The sequence below is a fragment of the Equus przewalskii genome, chromosome 2 (genome assembly GCF_037783145.1).
Source record: "Equus przewalskii isolate Varuska chromosome 2, EquPr2, whole genome shotgun sequence".
Lineage (NCBI taxonomy): Eukaryota > Metazoa > Chordata > Mammalia > Perissodactyla > Equidae > Equus > Equus przewalskii.
Window position 1 is genome coordinate 107,585,636 of NC_091832.1, and position 22,352 is coordinate 107,607,987.

The 22,352-nt window shown below is 38.3% G+C and overlaps 1 long non-coding RNA gene across 1 annotated transcript; it reads right to left on the reverse strand.

The window, feature by feature from the left end:
* Nucleotides 1-522: 522 nt before the first annotated feature.
* LOC103546297 (uncharacterized) lies at nucleotides 523-19,036 on the reverse strand. Its single transcript, XR_543657.2, has 5 exons — nucleotides 18,795-19,036; nucleotides 15,824-15,924; nucleotides 8,197-8,366; nucleotides 7,995-8,079; nucleotides 523-1,574 (listed from the first exon to the last, which is right to left on the reverse strand). It is a non-coding gene; the product is annotated as an uncharacterized lncRNA (long non-coding RNA).
* Nucleotides 19,037-22,352: the final 3,316 nt, after the last annotated feature.

Below are 22,352 nucleotides of genomic sequence, written 5' to 3' on the forward strand. Positions count from 1 at the left end.
TGGATACAGGAAGCAGTTCCATAAGTTTCAAGATTACAAACATAAAGAAAAAGGCTGACACTCGAGGAAGGAAGCTGTGCTATTTCCAGTGATGCAATGCGAAGTCTTTTCCACAAATGGTTATTTCACATACTTGCTCACGTAACACAGGATTTGTCAATTGATGGCCCCAGCACCAAATCTGGCCCACTGGCTGCCTATTTTGTTACAGCTCTCCAATTAGAATTGTTTTAATATTTCCAAATGGTTGAAAACAAATCAAAAGAATATTTTGTGGTATTTAAAGTTATATAAAATTCAAATTTCAATGTCCCCAAATAAAATTTTATTAGAACAGAGTCACATCTACTTGTTTATGTAAAGTAGCTTTTGCATTTCAATAGCAAAGTTAAGTAGTTAAACAGACTATAGGACCCACTCAGCCCAAAATATTTGCCATCTGTTCATTTACAGAATAAATTTGACAACCCCAGATCTAGTAACAAATCCCAGGTTGAACAAACACAGAACTCAGACCACGCCTTTCAACTCATCAAATATGTTTACTGGAGTTCCCCAACAGTGGCTTATCAAATTAATTACGCTCATACTTCATTTGAGTGAGTTACCGGATGTAAAGGTCGCAGGAGCAGAATCTGACACACAGTCATCCAAGTGATAGCTAGTCTTCTCATTTGTGATCTTGCACAATTTGAAATTATTCCTCAAGCAGCTGCTAGGATTTACTTCTATGGTTTCAATATTATTACTTTATTTTTTTAAAGTTGAAGGACCAAGCTTCTAATCAAATGTGTGTCAGTTAAAGTAAAAAGTCACTCTTACTTTATAAGTCAAACCAGTAAATATCAATCATCATGTCTTTTTTACTCTGAAATATGGACTTAAATTATGAAAAGACGTCAGTACTATTCCACAATAAGTAATAGAGAAATGCTTTGAGTTTTTCATTTCCAACAGATTAATAATAGTAATAGTAGTTAGCACTTATTGCATGCCTTCCAAGTATTAAGCATTGTAAATGCATAGTTTACTTAATTGTAGCAACACCCCCACAAGGTAGTACTATCCCCAGTCTATCGATGAGAACACACGGGCTCAGAGAGAGAAAGGAACTTGCTCCTGGCTGTCGCTCAGAAGTGGGATCTCAGACCCAGATGCTAGTCTAAATCTGCACTCTCGCTACTGAACTGTATTGCTTTTTCTTTACAATTTCTAGCTTCACACATCATTCACTCCCCTACTCAGTGCTCTTTTTGACAAAAACTCCCATTAACAAGCTGGTTAAGGAGAGCCAGAAGTCCAATTGGCAACCAGAAGCAAATATCATTCTGTGAGTCAAGACTTTGTTGGTAATGTAGCTCGCAGTCTTGTCCCCTTCAGTGTCATCTCTGTACCAACTGCCTCCTGTGGGCAGTGGCAGCAGTTGGGCTGTCCGTTGATTTCCTGGGGTCACAGTTTGGAATACGGCAATATGCACTTATTCTGATTTTCTTGTGACATCTAGAGACAAATTTCTTGACCTTTGCTTGCAGAGATGGTGCCACCACTGTGTTCTTTCCAAGAGGATAACCTGACTGAAAAAAAGCAATGAGTCCTCATATCCCATGGCTTTAACAGGTAAACTGGCTACTCTTTGCTGGACATTTTGGTTTTTATAATCTCATCTCTTTGATCCCCATGACAGCATACCCTAGGCATGATAGGCTTCAATGTCCTCCTTAAAAGTTCACTACTTAAAAACTGAAGATAACACAATAGTTTCAGCATGATTTTCCAAATTAGCCAATTTATTATCCCATCTGAAAGTATATTCAACTGATAATTATTTTCTTCCCTCACTTATACCTCCCCAAATTGAATTTGCCAGTCTCTGTGGCGTGTTTGGGCTATTTCTCTCTGCCAAATTGAGATATTTTTAAATGTGTTGATTAACAACCACTCTCATGTTTGAGGTTTTATAACACCTCACATATTATTGATGCTTTAGAAATCTTTCTTGGCAGCCTTGGAATATTTTCTATAGTCTTTCCAAATGTGTTTAGATAAACAATTTGATTCAGTTGAGCACAAGGTTGAACAATGAGCAAATGTTATGTGCAAACATCTGTGTGTGTGTTCTGTTGTAAGACGCCCAGTTTGTGGTACTTTGTTAGGGCCATTACTTAAATGATCGTGCATTATGTTGTCTGTTTTGTGGCTGCCTCTTTATACTTAGCTGTGTCCTCCTGAGGGCACAGACCACATTGCTCTCCAGTCTCAAGGTCTAGATTCAAGCGCCAGTTCCACACCTTATTAGCAAGTTCCTCTCTGTGTGTCTCTATCTGTAGAAGGGGCATACAAGCAATGCCAACCACACGTGTTGTTGTGAGAATGATAAGATGTAATGTATGGAAATCTCAAAAAATGTTAATGACCATTATGGTTATATGCCATTATTTTTATTTTCACTGATACATACTCTGTGCTGTGCATAACACATAAAAGACATTTTTTAAAAGTCTTGAATAAATGAATGAATGAACAAACAGATGAAATATATGGGATGGAGCAGGTACTACTAAACATGATATTTGTATATTTCTGTATTTGCATATTCATGTCCCCATGTCCACATGCTTATAACTAGGTGAAAAGTTAATTAAGAGAAATATACTAATAAGGGCCTGCCAGGAATAATAAAATTTAACACAGTACAGAAATTGTTAAGGTGTCAGAATCATGTGCTAAAAAGCAGTAGCTAAGAGAAAAAACAAATAAATTTCATTCCCCGTATCCAGAGAAAGGGCTCTGGGAGAACGGGAGGCCATACTGTCCTTTCATAGTCCTCCTATTTCAGCATAGGATTCCCATCAGAGTTAAATGTGCACCATTTGAGAATCACTGGATTACAGAAAGTTAAAGTCAGATAGCAACTTAAAGATCTCCTTCATTTCTCTGTAGAACAGTGTTAAAGAGGCTGGGTGATTTGCCCAAGAGCATGAAGAAGAAGAGCCGGGTAGGACTGTGCTGGCTCACTGTTGTAAGGCCATCACCAAGGACTACCTGACACTTAGTAAATACTCACTTAGAGAATAACTAAACAAAAAAATGATGGATTGAAACTCACGCATTCTGACTCATAGCTCAAACATGAAACTTACTGTGTTGCTTTCTATTTTGATTGAGTAATTATAAAGAATACGTAACATGCCACCTTTTTAATCACGAAGGGATTATTTTTATTATTCTTGCTCAACACTTATCTTAATAATGCTTTAGGAAAAAAACTAAAACAAAAAAGTGCGAAAGCGAATTCAAGGACAATTGGCGACGCAAAAAAAGATCATTCTAAGTGAGTCCACCCAAAATAGGGACGGAGAATTTTATATTACATCATGAAAAGAGATCAATTAGCCTTTAGCCTGGAAAATTAAAACTATAAATTATGAAATTAAATTGATTTAATTTGTATCTTTAAAATTCATGTTATAATTGCAACTTTGCAATAGGACAAATCAACAATGAATCAGGTGTTCACTGATTTGTGTAAGAAATACCTTTTCTAAGAAAATTGTGTTATGGCACATTCTATTTTTCAAATTTAAATTTCATATCACACATGCAAAGAGGCTCATTTTTATTTTCCAGATTCACCTCTAATCTGGTTCTCAGACCAGTCCCTGTTGAAAGCCCATCATGCACCATTTTGCTTCTCTCCTCTGATCTAAGCCGCATGACCTGCTGACTGCCTATGAGGGTCAGGCAGGTCCCGACCACTCTGTAAAGCTTGACTCTTGCACTTTCACTTTTCAAGGAAACTGAATTGTGTTGTTGGATAACACAAGCATCTGATAATCTTCTAGGCCCTGACTGACAAAGATGTTGACTAACACAAATACTGGTGTTACAAAAGGAGGGATATTTGAGTGGGCATTAATTTTATTGGTGCTTAGTGACTAGTTAGTATTTTTGTATTGTGACAATTTGTGCTCCTCGACACAACATGATTGTCAGTCTCCAGACAATGAATACAGTAAGTGGATGATATTCTTTGTTTTGAGCACTTCAAACAGATTAATAGTTTCAGGGAATACGTTGGTTGTGTCCAAGTTATCATAGACATCACATTCAAATGGAATTTTCTGAGAAATATTACTTTTTGAATGATGCTAAAAACTCCTAACTCCAGTTTACCTGCTCCTGACTGCCTCATTCTGACATCCGTGAGCACAACTCTCTGAAGTCTATTATCTCTTTCACACCTGACTTCTTCAGATTCACTCATCAAATTAGTTTTTGTGAAAAGTCTCACTTTTCCAAATAAACTTTTTGGAGGCCTTGAGAAAACATAGGAGTTAAACTTAAAGTGTGTGACATTTCTTCCATCATGCTCAAACAACAAAGGTTTTCCCAACCATCGGCAGCTCTGATTTCACTTTCTGAAAGTTTGAAAGCGATCTCACTAACAGACATGTATTCATTGAGACTGCCTTTTCTGGCTAGATAAAAGTTATACTATTATCCTAGGACAACTAGTTTTTCCTAAGTAGACAAAATCATATATTTTATCTTCCTGCCCTAAACCATAGTTTTAAAGTGACAGACTAACTTCATAATGGTAGGAATTATAAGCCTTCAAATATCTTAAATGACTACTGACAATTTACATATATCACGATTGAATTTATCATATCCAAAACAAGCATTGACTGTAAGTTGAATAAAATAACCTTTCCCCTTTCTTTATATAACTTATCTGGTTGTGCAACACACAGAGAAAGACAACAATAGACGAGTCCTAGCTCGTGATTTATTCAAACTCTATGAACCATAATCCTAACAGCTAGACATGCAAATTCCTAGGATTATTCCCTAGTCAGTACAGGGAAAATAATATCCCCTCCCGGTTGATATTTCAACTCAGTAACTTTGCTTTTTCTCACATATTATGAAAAACCCACTAACCACTCCAATAGCTGAGAATTACTGGTGAGGCGTTTTCCCCTAGTTTCCTTTAGCTTCAGTTTTCTGATTCTATTCCCTAACAATTGACCCTTGGCATCTCACCCCTGCAGCTGCTGCCCTTGGTCTGCACACCTTTGCTCCCCACTGGCCACAGCTCCAATTCCTTCACTCCTCCAGAATACCACTGACACAGGACAGAGTTTTCCTAAAGATCTGAGATAGTGGAAGGTGGGGTTTACAGCATAGGACAGACACTAATTTAAACCTAAATGGCTATAGTCTTTGGTCCCAGGCATGGGTAACCTCCCATTGTCCATGCTTCCTTAGAACCATTGACTTAGCTACATTTCCTCAGACTCTCTTGCTGTCTCTTCCCCTCCAGTATTTCCAAACTTCCTGCTCTCTCTTAAACCTAATCTCAGATAATCCATATATCTACCCTTTAATTTTGAAGAACAATTTGGCACTCCTTTTCTAACCCATGCTTCAGGGAAGCCTCACTATTCCCAGTCAAGAGCCCGTCAAGTTATTTCCCTAAAGAAAGAATCACCTCCCCTTACATGAAAATGCCACTTGTCTGGTATGTGAAGAGTGGTTCTAGTCTGGCTTTGAATAGAATTTTTTTTAATCTTCTTATTACATGAGCAAGTGAGAATCAGTAAGAGAGAGCTCTCTGCAGGTTGGACTTGTCTGTCAGGGTTTGCAGAGGTAATGGGAATCGGGCCAGATCAAAGGGTCATTAGTATTTGAGTAGATTGAAAAGAGGAAGATATGTGTATATAGCAGAACAAACAAATAAGAGTTGAGATGTGGAATTGTGCCTGATTTACGTAGGAGAAAGAGAGAGGAGTTGCTTGACTCGAATTGAGACGTGGTGAACAGTAGACTATGAACTCAGAGAAATAATTTGGTAACCAATTATAGCATAACTAGAGAATATGAAAAGAATTTAAACTTGGAAAAATAAAAAACAAGAAATAGAGCCTTTGTGGAATTCTTTAGCAGAAGTGTGACGTGGTAAAGAAATATTTGGAGAAGATTAATCTGGTGATATAACAGAGACGTGTTGATGGAATGAAAGCCTGGAGGCAGAGAAGTCAGTTTGTGTGATATGGCAGTAATTGTGAGGGAAGACTGGGGAGGTGAGCCAGCCTGGTGATATCGGAAGGGAGGAGAATGGTGAGAACTGAGAAACAATGCAAATGACCACTGTGCTTAGGCTCAAGGCTGCTGACCAGCAACACTGCCCCGGGACATTCAGTGCTCAGCTGGGACAGGGAGGTGAACAGGAGGAAGGAGATAGCACCCTCCAAACTGCTGGGGTTGCGCCAAAGCTACGATTTAGTGGGAGTTTTCTACTCTGGCTGCCCATCAAGACTTCCCTTTGTGCCCCTCAAGACTTAGGTGTCACTGTTTGTTAATATAATTATGGATAATTTTTTAAATATTTGTAAATAAAATACACATAATGTAAAAATATTTAATATTTTACAAACTGTTCTTGCTGTTTTTATAAAAAGGTAATGAATGTCGATTGAAGAAAGTGTATAAAAGGAATATAAAATAAAAACATCAATGATCCAGCATCTAAAGACATATTTTCCTAATATTCTGCCACTAAACGTACTACTGTATTTCTAACAGATTAACACATAACACATTGAAGTCAACGTTGTCTTCTGCCTGGTTCATATTGCTTTTTAAACCATGGTTTCTACAAAAGCTTTTTAAAAAAGACAAGTTCATTAAGCTTTGTGTCTTTTGGTTTCCCCATTTAAACCAATAAAGAGAAGACTACTTGGTTTAGCATTGCCAGGGTGGGCTGGTTCAAGAAAGGAAGCTGAGAAGACAAAGCAAGTTTCTCAGAAAGAGGCCCATTACCAGAAACGTGTTGCAGCTTTTGTGTTTCCATTCTTTTTGGCCCATGACATTATCCTTCCAAGAAACTTTATATTTTCAAATCATTCATGTTTAATAAAGATAAGCATTGGGAAAGTACCTGAAGCCAAGAAAGATATCTTGCACTCCAAATTTATTGCACCACAAATATTTGTTTTTCAGCCACTAGTTTTTTAAAGAGAGGTTTTCTTTCTGTCCCTATGGTAGCCAGGAATGAAAAAACATAATAAAATATATTATTTGAAACCAAAGACAACAGTATGTTCTGAGATGTCATTTATTTTGTATAGTAACTCTAGCTATAGAAAACTCAGCAAATCCTACAGAGAGCTATTCTTTAGAATGGAGAACCATTTTCTGCCTGTAAATGATGACATATTTCCAAAGAAGACTGACTTACCATTATCTCCTTAGGGTTCTAAACATAGCTAGAAGTCAATTTTAAACTCTGCTATAAGTTGTCATATTTTTAACAGTATAACCCATGCTTTTCTAGTCTTAGATCTGACAATAAAATCTATTTCTTATTTTCAAAAGTTGCATAGACCTCCACTACTTCCTGGAAAATAAGATGTCTAGGAAGAAAGAATGAGCTAACTTGGTGAAGTCACTTGCGGATTTGGAGATGAGATCTGGTACCTATTTGTCAATGACCTTGGGAAGGTTGTTTAATCTCTCTCTGTTTGGATTTGATGCTAATATCCTTTCAACCGTTCTTCTCATTTAGCCAAGCCATTACTTACATGGAATACTAGAAAATAAACTAACAATGACTTCCTAAGCACAGAGTGTAAAAGTCTGTTGACACGTTAAGCGGAGTTCCCCACCCATCACACGGGAAAGTCAAGTTGCCCAAGTGTCTCACAGGATGGCTTCATCTTGCACATTTGAAAACGGATGCCTAGCGATAGAGGAGCAAAAGAAAACAGCTATAGACTTTTGACTTTTTCAGTATCCAAAAATGTTTAGGAGCAATTTTAAGTGAGAAATAACATGGATGAATTGCCTCGGGGACAAACAATTTCACATCTTAGAAGAGAGGAGGATTAGGTGAAAGCAATGCAGGTGTAGTTCTGCTTGAGTATCTATGATGTTTTCAAATTAGATGGAACTTTCAAGGCATTGTCCTCAGCCTGCTGTTTCCCCCTTACCTTCTCATGACTCCAGTACTTTGGACCATGCTGCACTTTTATTTGCATGAGTTGAAGAAGGCACCAGTCCTAGAATATATTCTATCTAGACAGGGAAAGCAGAGAATAGGCGAAAATAACTAACTGTAAATTTGTCATCTGGTTCCGTGACTTCCAGTATAGCCTTTTAATTTCATCTTGCTGCTCTCACAGTACCACTCACCTGAATTGCACCAGATCAGTTTACACGTGGAGAGCAGGCCCCCTGTTTATGCATTCTGAAAGAAAACAAAAGTCACCAGAGAGCAATGGGCTTCTACTCTTGATGTTCCTTCTGGCGAGCAGCATGTATTTATCAGACACCCACTAGATACGAGTGCTGTGCTGGTCCTGCTGGGGAAAGATAAAGATATGTTAGGTCTCTTCCCTCAAGAGCTTTCATTTAACTCAGGAGAAAAGATGAAAATACATTGCATAGCACCTGCCTGGCACACAAAGTGAGGCTCCTGGACCAGCAACCCTGGCCCACCTGAGGCTGGTTAGAAAGCTGGCCTCTTGGGCCCCACCCAGCCCTACTGAATCACGAGCTGTGTTATACCAAGATCCCCAGGTCATTCACATGCACACAAAAGTTTGAGAAGTGCTGACAGATAGAACAACATTTTCTCCCCACTCAAATCTATGCCACAGCATTATAAGTGACCACTGGCCTGATCGCATGCAGACTATGAATGTGTGTCTTCTTGAAGACAAGGAATCATTTAAGTGAAACATGCCCAGAAAGCTGGTAGACAAGCTTAGCAAAGAGGCTGCTGTTCATTTTTAGTGCTATTGGAGTACAAAAAAAGACATTATTTTATTTAGTTTGCCATTTGTAAACCTCTAAAAGGTAAAAATGATGTCATTAAAGGGAAAAAACAGCTATTGTCTGAAATATGTTTACATGAGTTTACAAGACTCAAGAAAATAGCACCTGGAGGTTATTCAACTCCATAAAAGATTTTGTGGTTTAGTGATTAAGAGTCTTGTCTCCTCACCCTTATGCTGGAATTAGCACATCTTTAGGATATATCACCAAAAAGAGATATATCAGCTACTGAAGGATTTTACTCAAAGCACATTTTGGTTTGTAAGGAAAAAAAAAGCATCAGGCTGAGTTGTGGAAGGTTAGAGCATGTAACTTAAGTAAATCATATATAATATAACACCAAAGCATTTTCATATTTAAAAGGTATTCAAAATCAACACCAGATAATTTTTGTACGCCATAAGATAAGCTTAAAATCAATTTTAAAGTGATGACTATCATCGGTATAAAATGTACATTTGCTTTGTATCACTGGACCGTGAAGGAAACACCTAAGGATTTTTAATGATTACTAAATTGCTCTTCACTGTACTGATTACACTTTGTACTATATTGTGCAATTAGGTCGATGTATAATTATTACACATTACCATCATATTACTATTCTTATACATTTGTTCGTTATTCTTTTAGACCTCTTAAAGAATCAACGACATTCCTCGAAGCTAAAATAGATTTCATTTACATTAATGAAGATTTTGATTAGCTAATGGAAAATAATTCTATGCAAGTTCCTGTATTGAATTACCCTTTACAGTTTTTTCATGTGACTCTCTACTCTTTGTTTGCTATTAGCATTTGGGGTGTGAAACGCAGTTCAAAAGAAAAAGTAAGGTGTTCCTGCTTTCTTCTTTTCCGATTCTTTTTAAATGCAAGCTTAATCACATTCATTGAAGACTACTTTTTTCTCCTTCTTTTTGGACTTTAATTCCCAATAGTGATAAAATATTACCATTAGCTATGAGAAGGAAAATATAGCTGTGATCCTAAAAGAAATTAAAAATACACTCCATTCTTACTACATCTGTAGTAATGGGAATAGAAATTTGTAAGAACTGCAAAGACATTTGCTTCCATCCAAAGTGCTTCTCTTGCTTGCTTAGCCTGATGCTGTGGGATGTAGGTTAAGAAAGGCTTAAAAGGTAAGTATACAGGGCCAGGCCCATGGCATAGTAGTTAACTTTGGTGTGCTCTGCTTTGGTAGCCCAGGGTTCACGGGTTCAGATCCCAGGCAGAGACCTACACCACTCATCAGCTATGCTATGGCGGCAACCCACATACAAAATAGAGGAAGACTGGCACAGACGTTAGCTCAGGGCTAATCTTCCTCAAGAGAAAAAAAAAAGAGGAAGATTGGCAACAGATGTTAGCTCAGGGAGAATCTTCCTCACCAAAAAAAAAAAAAAAAGTAAGTTTATAAATGGCCAATGCATTCTCAGACTGGAGAGTTTTTTGTGCTATTGTTCTATTAATTTGTTTTTGTTTTTTAATAAGTTAATTATCACTACCTTTAAAGTATTAGATAATTCTAAAATGCAAATACTTTGGAAAATGAATATAAATATGTAAGTATATGTATAGGGAGAAATATAAAATACATTTTATATTTCTATAAATGTATATATTTATATGAAATATATAAACATACACAAAATGTAAAACAGCAAGACTTTTAGTTCCAGAATATAAAAATTCTGGTTTGTCAGGGCCAGTCCCGTGGTGTAGTGGTTAAGTTTGTTGCATTCTGCTTTGGTGGCCTGGGTTTGCAGGTTTGGATCCCAGGTGTGGACCTACACTACCCATCAGCCACGCTGTGGCGGGGACTCACATATAAAGTAGAGGAAGATTGGCACAGGGCTAATCTTCCTCAAGCAAAAAAAAAATACAAGGAAGATTGGCAACAGACGTTAGCTCAGGGAGAATCTTCCTCAGCAAAGTAAACAAAATCTTGTTCATCATATACTTAATTAGACATGAATATATTTCTTCTTCATGTAATAAATTTATTGTAAAAATACATGTTCATTATGAATGTTTCACAATTCAAAACATATAAAAATTATTTTTAACAGGGTAAGTAGTTTCTATTTTCTCAAGCAGACTCTCCAATATTTATTTCATAATTATATCCTCATAGTTATAGTTACTTTTAATTACAACAAAAAACTCCCTATTTTAACGTATGGCTATATGCGTGAAAGACTCAATACCTCGTCTTTTCCAGTACGAGGTGGCCAGTTCGTGGAACAGCTCCATACAGACGCATGGAGATGTTGGGAACCAAAATAAGGAAAGCTTAAAGCAATAGTTCAGTGATTTTTTCAAGTCTCATAACAGAAATGAATAAATTAGACAATGTCAATCTTGTGAGAGTGGAATAAAATAAACAGCGACAAAGGAAGGACAAATACTACTCCAATAATCCCTGTAATGAAGCCAGGATCAGGATAAGAAGCAAATTCTTAGGATTATAGATTTCATACTAAAGTTTCTCTGCTCATTTTCTTAATGTGTATTCAGGAGTCACAGCCAGAGTCTTCCACACACAAGTATTTTTATGAATGGAAATCTGAATCTTCACGGCAGACCTACATATTCTCTAAAACAGTGCCCTTTCATCAGAGACTTCTGTAACAACGGACAAGGAAAATGGCATTCTGAAGACATAACACCTTAACGCCTATTTGTAGCTATAAGACTGCATCATCTGCAGTACAGAAAGCAGGGTAAGTTCTCCGCAAAACTATCATTATGTAACTGGCAGAATTTTCCTAATATTCCTTGTCCTCTGGTTAAGTGTCTTGTTTGCGTAAGAACTCATTCACGTCGGTGAGAAAGAAGAGCTATGTGATATCACCTTGTCCTACAATGTGGTGTATGAAAGGATCTTTTCTGGAATACAAGCTAAATGGTATTTTCTTTACAGGTAAGTTAATTTTATAACACATTATAAACAAAGTTCCGGCCACATGAGAAGTACAAGAGGCCGTGCAAGGAATGGGGACATAACAAGACAAACGTGACACAATCCGACAAGAAGAGTGCAATCTCATAAAGAAGACAGAACAAGTAGCATTAGTTACTCGCTATAATCTCCCGGAAAAGTGCCATGAGAAAGATTTAAGTGAGGAGTAGGAATGTAAAGAGGACAGAGACAGAATTTCTTAATAGAGAAGGCTGAGAGAGAAGACATTCGATCCCGTGATCTACATAGCAGCTACAATATTTCAAAGCTACATATTTAGGCACACATTTAAAAAAAAATGTTACCAGCTTAGTTCCATGGTTTTTGGTCATTGGCATCATATCTCACCAGCATCTTCTGGGATGTCAAAAGTTCCCTCGTGGTCTCCCCCATCAAGCCTGCATTCACTGTCTCCTCACCTGACTCCCAGTCTCTTTCATAGCCCCTGCTTGGCCTGGAAGACCGTGGGACCATCCCAGCCGTCTCTGCTTAGACATACTGAGCTGTCTCCCAGGATTCCCAGTGGGAAGGGGGAAAGTGCTCTTTAAACTTCTCTCCCCATTCTTTGGAGTCTCCTAAATTCTTCTGCAGTTACTATCACCTCTCTTCTACGGAGGACACTACCTTTGGGTGGACAGACTTGGAGGCAAAGTAGTGTGCACAAATGTATAGCTTGTTGAGAAATGCCTAAGACTTTGCCACACTGAGGTGACACAATGAAGCACTCCCTGCAGACTGCAAACAGGTCACTTTGGAGGTCAGCAAGGTGTCTGCTTCGTCTGGGTGTGAGGAGAAGTAGCAAGAGATGACTCAGTCAATTACCCCACCCACAGTGAAGTCACCGTACAAAAATATGGTAGAACAGCCATTCCTTCCTTCACTCTCCCAAGAACCCAGTGCATCTATCTTATGTTTTATCCAAGTACATGTCTCTTTGAGGTCAAGCCTGATTCATCTCTGAATCCTTAGCACCTAGCTGAATATAATGGGGATATATATTGAATTAATGATAAATATTGATGATATGTGTTGAACGATGGTACTAAGCAAATCATTCAGTACTTGGAAGGAAAGATTAAAGGAAATTTATACAGTTCGGATAATGTTACTTCTATGTTGTCTATTTCATTTTGACCACCTCACCAACCAATTAGGCAGGGAAGTTTTCACCCTGAATAAGCGCAGAACGTGTAACGGACACTGACATCACTGACCTTGTGCCTTAAAAAGTATAAAAGCCGGATTATAGTGTTACATCTGTATGAATCAGTAACGAGTAACATTTAAATATACAACACTCTTGCTGGAATTAACAGTGAATGTATTCTTAAAAGATTCGTTTATAAGAGAGTGATCCTTATGCATATCTAGAAGCACTCAGTTAATTTTTTAAAAGAACCTACTACTGAGGCGTTCATGTGCTCACTTCTCCGAAAGCAACCATGATTCCCCACTATTTTACAGGAGAACGTCTGAATAACGTGTTAGTGGGGCATTTAAAGACCACGGATAGATTAAGATGGCCTTGACTCTCCCACTACTCCTGTACAAACAGGTTTTTTGACCAAATCAAAAATACCCCACACACTGTACTTTCCAACCTCTGTGCACATTGTGCATGGCTCTCCTCTGCTCTCTTTTCCCTTTTACTGAAACTGAAATGTGCCACATCCTTCAACGCCCAGCACAGAGCCCAGCTCCTTCAGGATGCCTAAACTGATTATGCCTCTTCCAAACCTCAACAAACTCTTGTTATTGATTTGATATTCAGTAAATTCCAGTATGTGTGCATGTGTAGTTTGTGTATTTAAGTCCGCATATCTTCTTTCCCCAGTGAGGCTGTAAAGTGCTATATGACAAAACATATTTCTAATTTTTAAATATCCATATCAACTAACAAAGGTCATTTCTTATTAAATATTGGTTATTGTGATCATAGTTTTAAATGTGTCTTAGGAAAAATATCAGAAATCCAATGGACATTTCTTTCAGCAAAAAATTTTAAAACGTAAATAAATAAAAACAATTAAGTGCATTAATCACCCTGAAATTTATCTCATCTTGGGTCCCCTCTTCTTTCTCTCTGATCTCTCTAATTTATTTTTAATTTCTGGATTTGGTTTGGTGAATTATTAAGAAAACATTGTAAATACGTATCTGCAGAATTCCAACATTGTAGGTCTTGACTTTTAAGTCTTTGTAAACTTGTACGTGCTGGTCCCTTGTTTATAAGGCCTTTCCTTTACATCCTTGCTCTTCAAGACTCATCTCAAATGTCACTTTCTCAGAAACCAACACTGAACTTATCCCCACACCAGTTTATCGAAAAGGAGCCGTCATTCCTTCTCCTTATGTCACTGCTACAGTTTGCACACATCTCAATTCTTGTGTATATATAACACTTTCTTCTAATTCTCTCTTTACAGATTTGCCTCCCTTTACTAGACTTTAAGATCTGTGAGGTCAAGGGTTATCTCTTTTTAATCTTCATCTCCTTAACCCCTAGCACATTGCCTCCTTGTTTAGTAAGGGAACCTACCATTGCACAAATCTTAAATGAGGCAAGAACAAAAACCCAAGTGTTTTTATTCTGTGTACAAAGAAATCAAGGCTCTGATAGAAAGTGAACAGGTTAAAAAGTCAGTGACAAAATGCAGTGGGGACCTTAACCTCTGGGCACTTTATCCAGCGAGCTACCACTGTCCCCTACATCAGGCTGTCTTCACAGCAAACAAGGAGCAGCCGCAGGATTGTAAACACAACCTCACGAAACCACCAGGAAGTGATTCTTCGGTTCCAAGTGGTTTCCCAGGGTTAAAACCCATCCTAACCACGTGTAATTTTTCTTTATCCAATTGCAAAAATAATAATGATTATGTTTATTGAATCTTTGCCATATGTTAAGTTCTAAGCATTTACATGATTTAATACATTTAATTATCACCAACTTTCATTTACTGCTTATTTTCATCCCCAATTTATCAATGAGGAAAATGAAACAGAAATTCAGTAACCTACCCACACCAAAATTGGAGTAAGTAAAAACATAAGTTACATTACATACTCTTAAAATTAAGTCCAATATTATTATTTAGATTGTCAACAGACTATTTTAAAAATCAGAGATGTCATGGCCTAACACTTCCCCGTCACATGCACAGCACTCATGTGCACTTTTAGCCAGAGAGCGTGATCTAACAAGTAGGACAAGGAGCCTCTATTCTCAATTCCTTACCTTGAGCACATAAAACCTCTGAGCCTATCACTGAAATTGAAAAAATAAATTACTGCATTTCTTAACTATTGCATTTTTTATGAGAAGCAAAAGCAGTCAGGATTTTGTGAACTACAAAGGATCATACCAATGCGAACGATATTCTTAGTTTGCTTTCACCCCATTGCTCTGAAGTAAGCGAGGACTTCATTATGAACAGCGTCCAGATGAGGAAAACAGGTTCCATAAAGCTAAGGGACTCTTTACGGGCCACAGAAAGTACCAAGGGACACAACTTGGCTGGATCCTAGCCCTCGGCGTCCCCTTCTCATGCCCCTTCCACCACACCAGGCCACCTTTCTGCAGACCGAGTTTTGGGTGATTTTACATCCACATGATTCGCATTCACCTTTGAAATAAGGCAAAAAGAGCCTGAAATTTTGTGATCTAACACATTGGTCTAAATTTGGGATGGAAAACTGAGTAAAAATGAGAGACAGCACTATCAACTAGTGAGTGTTGTTTATCCATTAGACAAAAGCACCGCCAGCCACAGCTGTGCAAGTTCTCACACGCTACCACGAGGATCAATTTCAGACCTCTCCACCGAGTGGGAATGGATTTGAAGCTTCATGTTAATTTAATCATTTCCTTCTCTACTGAGACTAGCAACAAGGCCACCAGTTGGCATCCTTTTGATTTAGCATTTAAAATAGCTCTTGATAATAGCAAAAGATCCTCTCATCATTTTTATGGGGTTAGTTTTGATAGTTTCCGTTCCAACTCCAGTCATTTACACCTACCACAGAGCAGCGAACCACCTGCACAGCCTGATTTGATCAATGCAGGAACATATGTCTGTGCCTTTGACATGTCCTTGAGCCCCTGAGTTTGAGTTTTCCTTCTGGAAAATAAAGACAACAACAATTAGGTTAACCACAAGAATATGTTTACATTTTTTCACTCTCACACACAAATATAACATTTTAAAATTTTTCACTTAATAAGTCAATAAGAAACAAAAGAATATGTTTGCTAAATATATTTGCTTTGTCACATTCCTTGAGAATACTGGATTTCTATTTTCTTTTTGGTATATCATATGGTATCAATCTTTCTTATTCTAATTAGGATCTAGTTTCAATTGTTCATTTCTATGGAGTTTGGGCATATGGAGTTCAGGTAATATTGTTAAAAATAAGAGATGGTATAGGCTGGTCCGGTGGCACAGTAGTTAAGTTTGCACGCTCCGCTTCAGCAGCCTGGGGTTTCCTGGTTTGGATCCCAGGTACAGACATACACACCGCTTATCAAGCCATGCTGTGGCAGGCATCCCACATATAAAGTAGAGGAAGATAGGCATGGATGTTAGCTCAGGGCCAATCTTCCTCAGCAAAAAAAGAAAAAAAGAGGAGCATTGGTGGCAGATGTTAGCTCAGGGCTAATCTTTCTCAAAAAAAATAAAATAAAATAAGAGATGGTAATAGCAGTGAGAGTGACGCATTCAATTTCTGTGTCCTCCAGTGAAGTAATGAAAACCTGTATCCCAGGGGCTGGAGGTGGGTCCTGGATTCGAGTCTCTGTGCTTCACTAACTGCAGAGCCTTCTTGGCCAAGTCTTAGGAACTCACTGGATCTGAGCTGTTCAGCTTTAAAGCAAGAGACATTGACATTTTAGACTTTTCCACTTTTAAACCTGCTGTGAGCCTATGACATATTTAAGGATCTACTCTACAAATAATATAAGGTGCGGGAAACAAGGATATTGTCACTGTCCTCAGATAGTTAATGACAAACATAGTGTGGAACAGAAGTAAGAAGCTAAGGACAAAGACACTGGGAGTAAAAAGCTTAGCTCTTGCATTAGTCTGCTTGGCTGCCAAAACAAAATATCACAGACTTGGGGGCTTAAACAACAGAAATTGATTTTCTTGCAGTTCTGGAGGCTCGAAGTCCAAGATCAAGGTGACAGCAGGGTTGGTTTCTGGTGGGACCGCTCTTCTTGGCTTAGAGACAGCCACCTTTTCCCAGTGTCCTCACATGCCTTTCCTCTGCACACACAGAGACTCTCTGGTGTCTCTTCCTCTTCTTATACGGACACCAGTCCTGGGGGATTAGGGCCCCACCCTTATGACCTTATTAACCTTAATGACCTCACAAAAGGCCCCGTGTCCAAGTACCATCACATTGAGGGTTAGGCCTTCAACATTTGAATTTGGGGGGCATGCGATTCAGCCCATAACAGCTCTCTTTCAGCTCCACCATATAGAGCTAAATGACCCAGACCAAATTGTTCAACCCTTGATTCCCCTTTTTCTCATGGAGAAAATAATTACGCATTCTTCAAAAAGAAGTTGCAAGGGTTGAACAGAATAAAAGTTTGCAGTGTGCAATGTTAACTATAATGCTGAAGAAAAATCTCAATATGACTACGAAAATGATTAGTGCTGGGAATGTTAAGTGCATTTGGAGTTGAAAACAGTTAGCATATCTACGGACTGGAGTTGTCAGAAAGAAGGCACTGGGGCTGAAACAGGAATATATAATCTTAGTTATCAGTAATTGATTTTTTCATCACAAAGCCTCGAGTTCAAATCTTGTTCTTGATTTACTTACCACGTGAATTTGGACAAGTTTTAAAATCTTTTTAAGCTGCAGCTTTCCTATCTTTAAAGTGAAAATAATAATATTCTATCGGCTATCATAAAAGTGATAATATAACAGCTTAATGTTACTCGTAACTTAATAAATATTAGTTATCAGTAAAGGACCTTAAAGGATAGGTGTAAAAATGGAAAAGTTGTGTCAATGGGACGGGGCAAGTGTGTTTAGTGAACACAGAACAGACAGGGACTAATGGAGTTACGTTGAACAGAAAAAATGATATGTTGAAAACATAAGATGGAGTTAAGGTAACAGAGTTTACTGCATGATAAACCACTCCAAAAACTCAGTGGCTTAAAACAACAATTGTTTATTGGCACTGGGTTGGCTGGCCATTGACTGACCTAGACTGGGCATGGGTAGGTAACCGTGCCTCGAGCTACTGGTCTGGCTGTGTTGGGCTCACGTACGCTTCACATTTCTTTCATCCTCCCTGGACCAGCAGTCTAGCTGAGCCATGTGCCTCTTGCAAGAATGGCAGAAGTGCAATTTGGCAAGCCCAATAGCTAAGTGTATTTCACGCTTCTGTATCTTGTCTGCTATGACTTTATTGCCAAAGTGAGTCACATGGCCAAGCCCAATATCAAAGGGTGGGAGGGCACTCCACCCGCCACAAGGTCAAAGCAAGTCACAAAATGAGATCAAGGCAAAATCAAGGGAAAGGAGGAGGAGTGAATAGTCTTGAACAAGAATATAATATACTACACTAACAAATACAATGTTTTATCTTGAAGGCATAAGGGAAAACTCTAAAGTCTTTTTGAGCAAAGGAAATGAATGGCATCCATGTGTTTCGGATAAAAATAATCTTCTATAGGTACATTATGGAGACTGAAAGAAGAGAATCGGGGAGGCTGGTTAAGAGGCTAAACATTTCAGCCATCTGGAAGGTGAGAATCTGAGCTAAATTGCGGGTAACTTGGCAATCATGTCTCTAGGAAGGGTCAGATACCAAGATCACTTCAAAGTAAGAAGCCACGAGACTTAAAATTTCTTCAGATACAGGAAAAGAGGTGAATGTTGGAAGAGCGGTGGAATCGCTATCTATTGCTACATAACCAATTACCCCAAAAGTCTGTGACATAAAATAACAATATTTAGAATCTCAGACCGTTTCTGTAAGCTGGAAACTCATGTACAATTTAGCTTGGTGATTCTGGCTCAGGGTCTCCCATGTGGTTGCAGTCAGTCAGACAGACGTCAGCTGCGGCTGCCATCTAAAGGCTTGACTGAAGCTGGAAGACCCATTTCCAAGATACACATGGCCGGCACGCTCCTCTCCACATGGTGTATAAAGACTGTCCTCACATCATGGTGGCTAGTTTCTCCCGGAGTGAGTGACAAAGAAGCCTTTTATGATGTAGCCTCAGAAGTCACACGTCACTTCTACCACATTCTATTCATTAGAAGGGATTATTAAACTCAGCACACATTCTTTTGAAGAGAAGAGTGCCAACGAATTTTTGGACATAGGAAAATAAAACCACCACAGGAAAATAATCTACAGTATTTAGTTTTAGACTTATCAAGTTTGTAATAAGTATAGCTACAAATGGAAATATGAAATGGAGGACTTAGCTATTGAAATGGAATTCGGGTCATTTTTGGAGTTATCTACATAATTATAGTAGTGAAGACCTAAAGGCAGTTGAAAACACTGAGAAAACCAAATTAGAAAGAAAGGAATAGGGTTGTAGGTACAATTTGGGAGGCGGTGGAAGAGCAGGGCGATACCAGACAAGAATATAAGAAAACAGAAAAGGGTCTGTAATAGCAATTTTATGTAAAAATCAAGGATAGTGAAGCCACTGATGTTCTCCACAAGGGCGATGACATTGCTTTAGTACCAGATCACCAAGTGACCAATGATCAGAAGAGCTTCTTTCATCAAATAGACTTTTGGTTTTCTTCCTCGGAAGCTGAGAAGAAGGAGGAAGATAGTTAACAGGCGGTGAATCAGGAAATTGTTCAGAGCTCTGCACAAAGCAATTGAAATACTGTTAACCCGGCACTACCTACATTCAAAGCAATTTTATCGGGTGTAAGTCATTCTTGAGACAGCTATGAAAGAATATTCAGGAGAACTATGTCTGGATTACATAGAAAGAGTAAATTAATGACAAAACCGAAAAGCAAAACAATACGCGTGGTAGTTAAAAGGGAGTGGGTTTGAAAAAGAATTTTTTACAACACAATACAGTGTAGTCGTGTGGAAAAACATATCACAAGTCAAACTGCGAAGAAGAGAGACTGCTGAGCTTGACACGTGAGGTCTCTCACAGGGTGTTCTCAAATGTGCCATAGTGGTAAAGGCGATAATACGGAAACACCCCTTCTTTTTATCTATGTTTCTTTAGAGCTTTGCAATTAACTAAATCGACCTCATTCTAAAATATAAGGTAAAACTTTCTACTAAAATTCCCATCAAGAAGACAACAGGGTTGTCAGACAGAAAAAAAGTAAGAAATAACTTTCTCCAAACCAAACTTCAGCAAAACTGTGAACAGATTCTGTGTGATTCCATTTCAAACATAAGGACTGACAGGCATCGGGTTGGCAGCCAGGTAGAAAATGAGATCGCCTTATAAAATTCCTCAGTATCCATGGCCTGGTTTTCAAATAACTATTACATTCTTAGGTTGGGTTTTCTATAGCTGAAAGAACCCTTTATTTTGTACTTTTTCTCCAGGCAAAAGGGTTCTAAGTATTTTGCCTAAGGGTTTTGGTTCTTTAAACTAAGGGAGCAGTGCACCGGCCCCAAACCCCTGAAACACAGGAGAGGAGCTTCAGCGTCAACGTTCTAAAGAAGCTAGGCTGCCTTTCCACAAAGTGGCCTTGTGATGTCTGTCCGTCTGGGTTCTGTGCAGGTTCAATCGCTTCATTGAAAACATAATAAAACTATGCAGAATGGAACTTGGTGACCCTGTTTCACAGTTTTCCAAAGCACAAGAAAAGAATCGAGGGCATTGAAAAGTGAGTCCCAACTTTTATGGGTTTTCTTTCCCCCAGACCTCAGACAACAGCATTGTCATGAAGCAGCAGTATTCCTAAAGGGGAGCCTGGGCATTGATATGCAAATGGAGGCTACAAACATCCCATTTGGCTTCAGAATTCCTGTGTCTAGCACTGTCACACAAATAGTTTTTGAATCTGAGCAGTTTATTCAGGACCATAAATATGTGTTTCACCCTGTGAACAAACTGTTTGCTCACAGAGTTCGCAAGCAGTGAAATACAAGGTGAACTACAAAACAGCCCCATTTGAAGGCATGCGCCTCTAAGCAAGATACATTTAAATGGACCAGATTTTTATTTACAGGCTAAGATTTTTAATCAAATGTGGCATATCCCAGATATAAGGTTTTTTCAATTATTATTTTAAAGTAAGTCCTCTGTGTTGAAATAACTTACTTGCTTTTTAAAACCAGAAATGTAAAAACAACCTTAGTTCCTATCGTTACCACATTATTCGTAAAATCTTAAAAGCCTTACTATTGCTTCATCACAGATCAGTGACAGGGGAAGAAAGAAAAATAATTTTTAAGACATCTGAGGAGGAGATGAAACGAGGGTAGAATTTACTCCCAGGAGCAATGTGAATTAACTTTTAAAATCGTTTGAGAAAACACGTCAACCACCAGAATTCTCTTTGGCCCACAAAATTTGTCTAGGCTCTCCCCACATTTCCCAGTGCTCTTTCCGGCGTCTTCCTCTACCTGCTCCCCCTCCAGGTAACTGCTCGCATGTGGCAGACGCACTGAATTCCCACCACTTTACATTTACCATTGAACACTCATAGAAGAGTAGAAGGCAGAAGACAGGAAAGTTCTCTTTTTCTATGAGCTCCATGCTGATTCTCTAAAGCACTGGACCCAGGAGGATGCGTTTATTTTCAGAACAAATCAACGCTGAAAAAAATCATCAGAAAAACGTAAGATTCCGAAGGAAAATATAAAGCACATACACTGACATGGATGAGTCTGACAGAGTACCTAGTATCAAAAGAGAGACCAAACTGCTTTAAAACACCTCTCACCAGTAAACCCCTCCTCGGATGACTATGAAATGATTAAAGAAACCTCAATCCTGTAACTACGCTGCACACTGATGACCACAGAGATCCCCAGTCTATTTTGATGGAATTTTCAAGATAAGATTGCATGGTTCCTTGTCCTATGCCAAGGCCCTCATTCTTGACTTTTCTTCCCTCTGTTCTTTATTTACTCAAGATGATGGTTCCAGACATGGAAGTGGAAGGGGGTGAGTGGGTCGGCGGGTGAGCAGGAAGAGTTGATCTCTTGGAAATTTTAGGGAGGTCATGACTGGCTACACTTTTGAGACTAGAGCATTTTATTCCTTTCTTTGAACATCATTATTAAATTACAGAATTTAAAAATTAGCAAATTGCTGTCATTTCCACTCTTATACTTTTTAGATGTTAATCCTTATTAATTATTTCATTGAAAGCATGCTAGAATGATAAAAATCTCTCTATATAAATAGCTTCTGAGGGTAATTCTTAAATCTCTTAAGTAGGGATGCTGTATTCCAGATCTATTTAAGGGAAAATAAATAACGTTTATGTGCTTTCCCCAAGTCATTAATTTGACCTAATTGAATAAAATGAGAAGTTATTACAATATATTAATATAATATACTATCATACTACT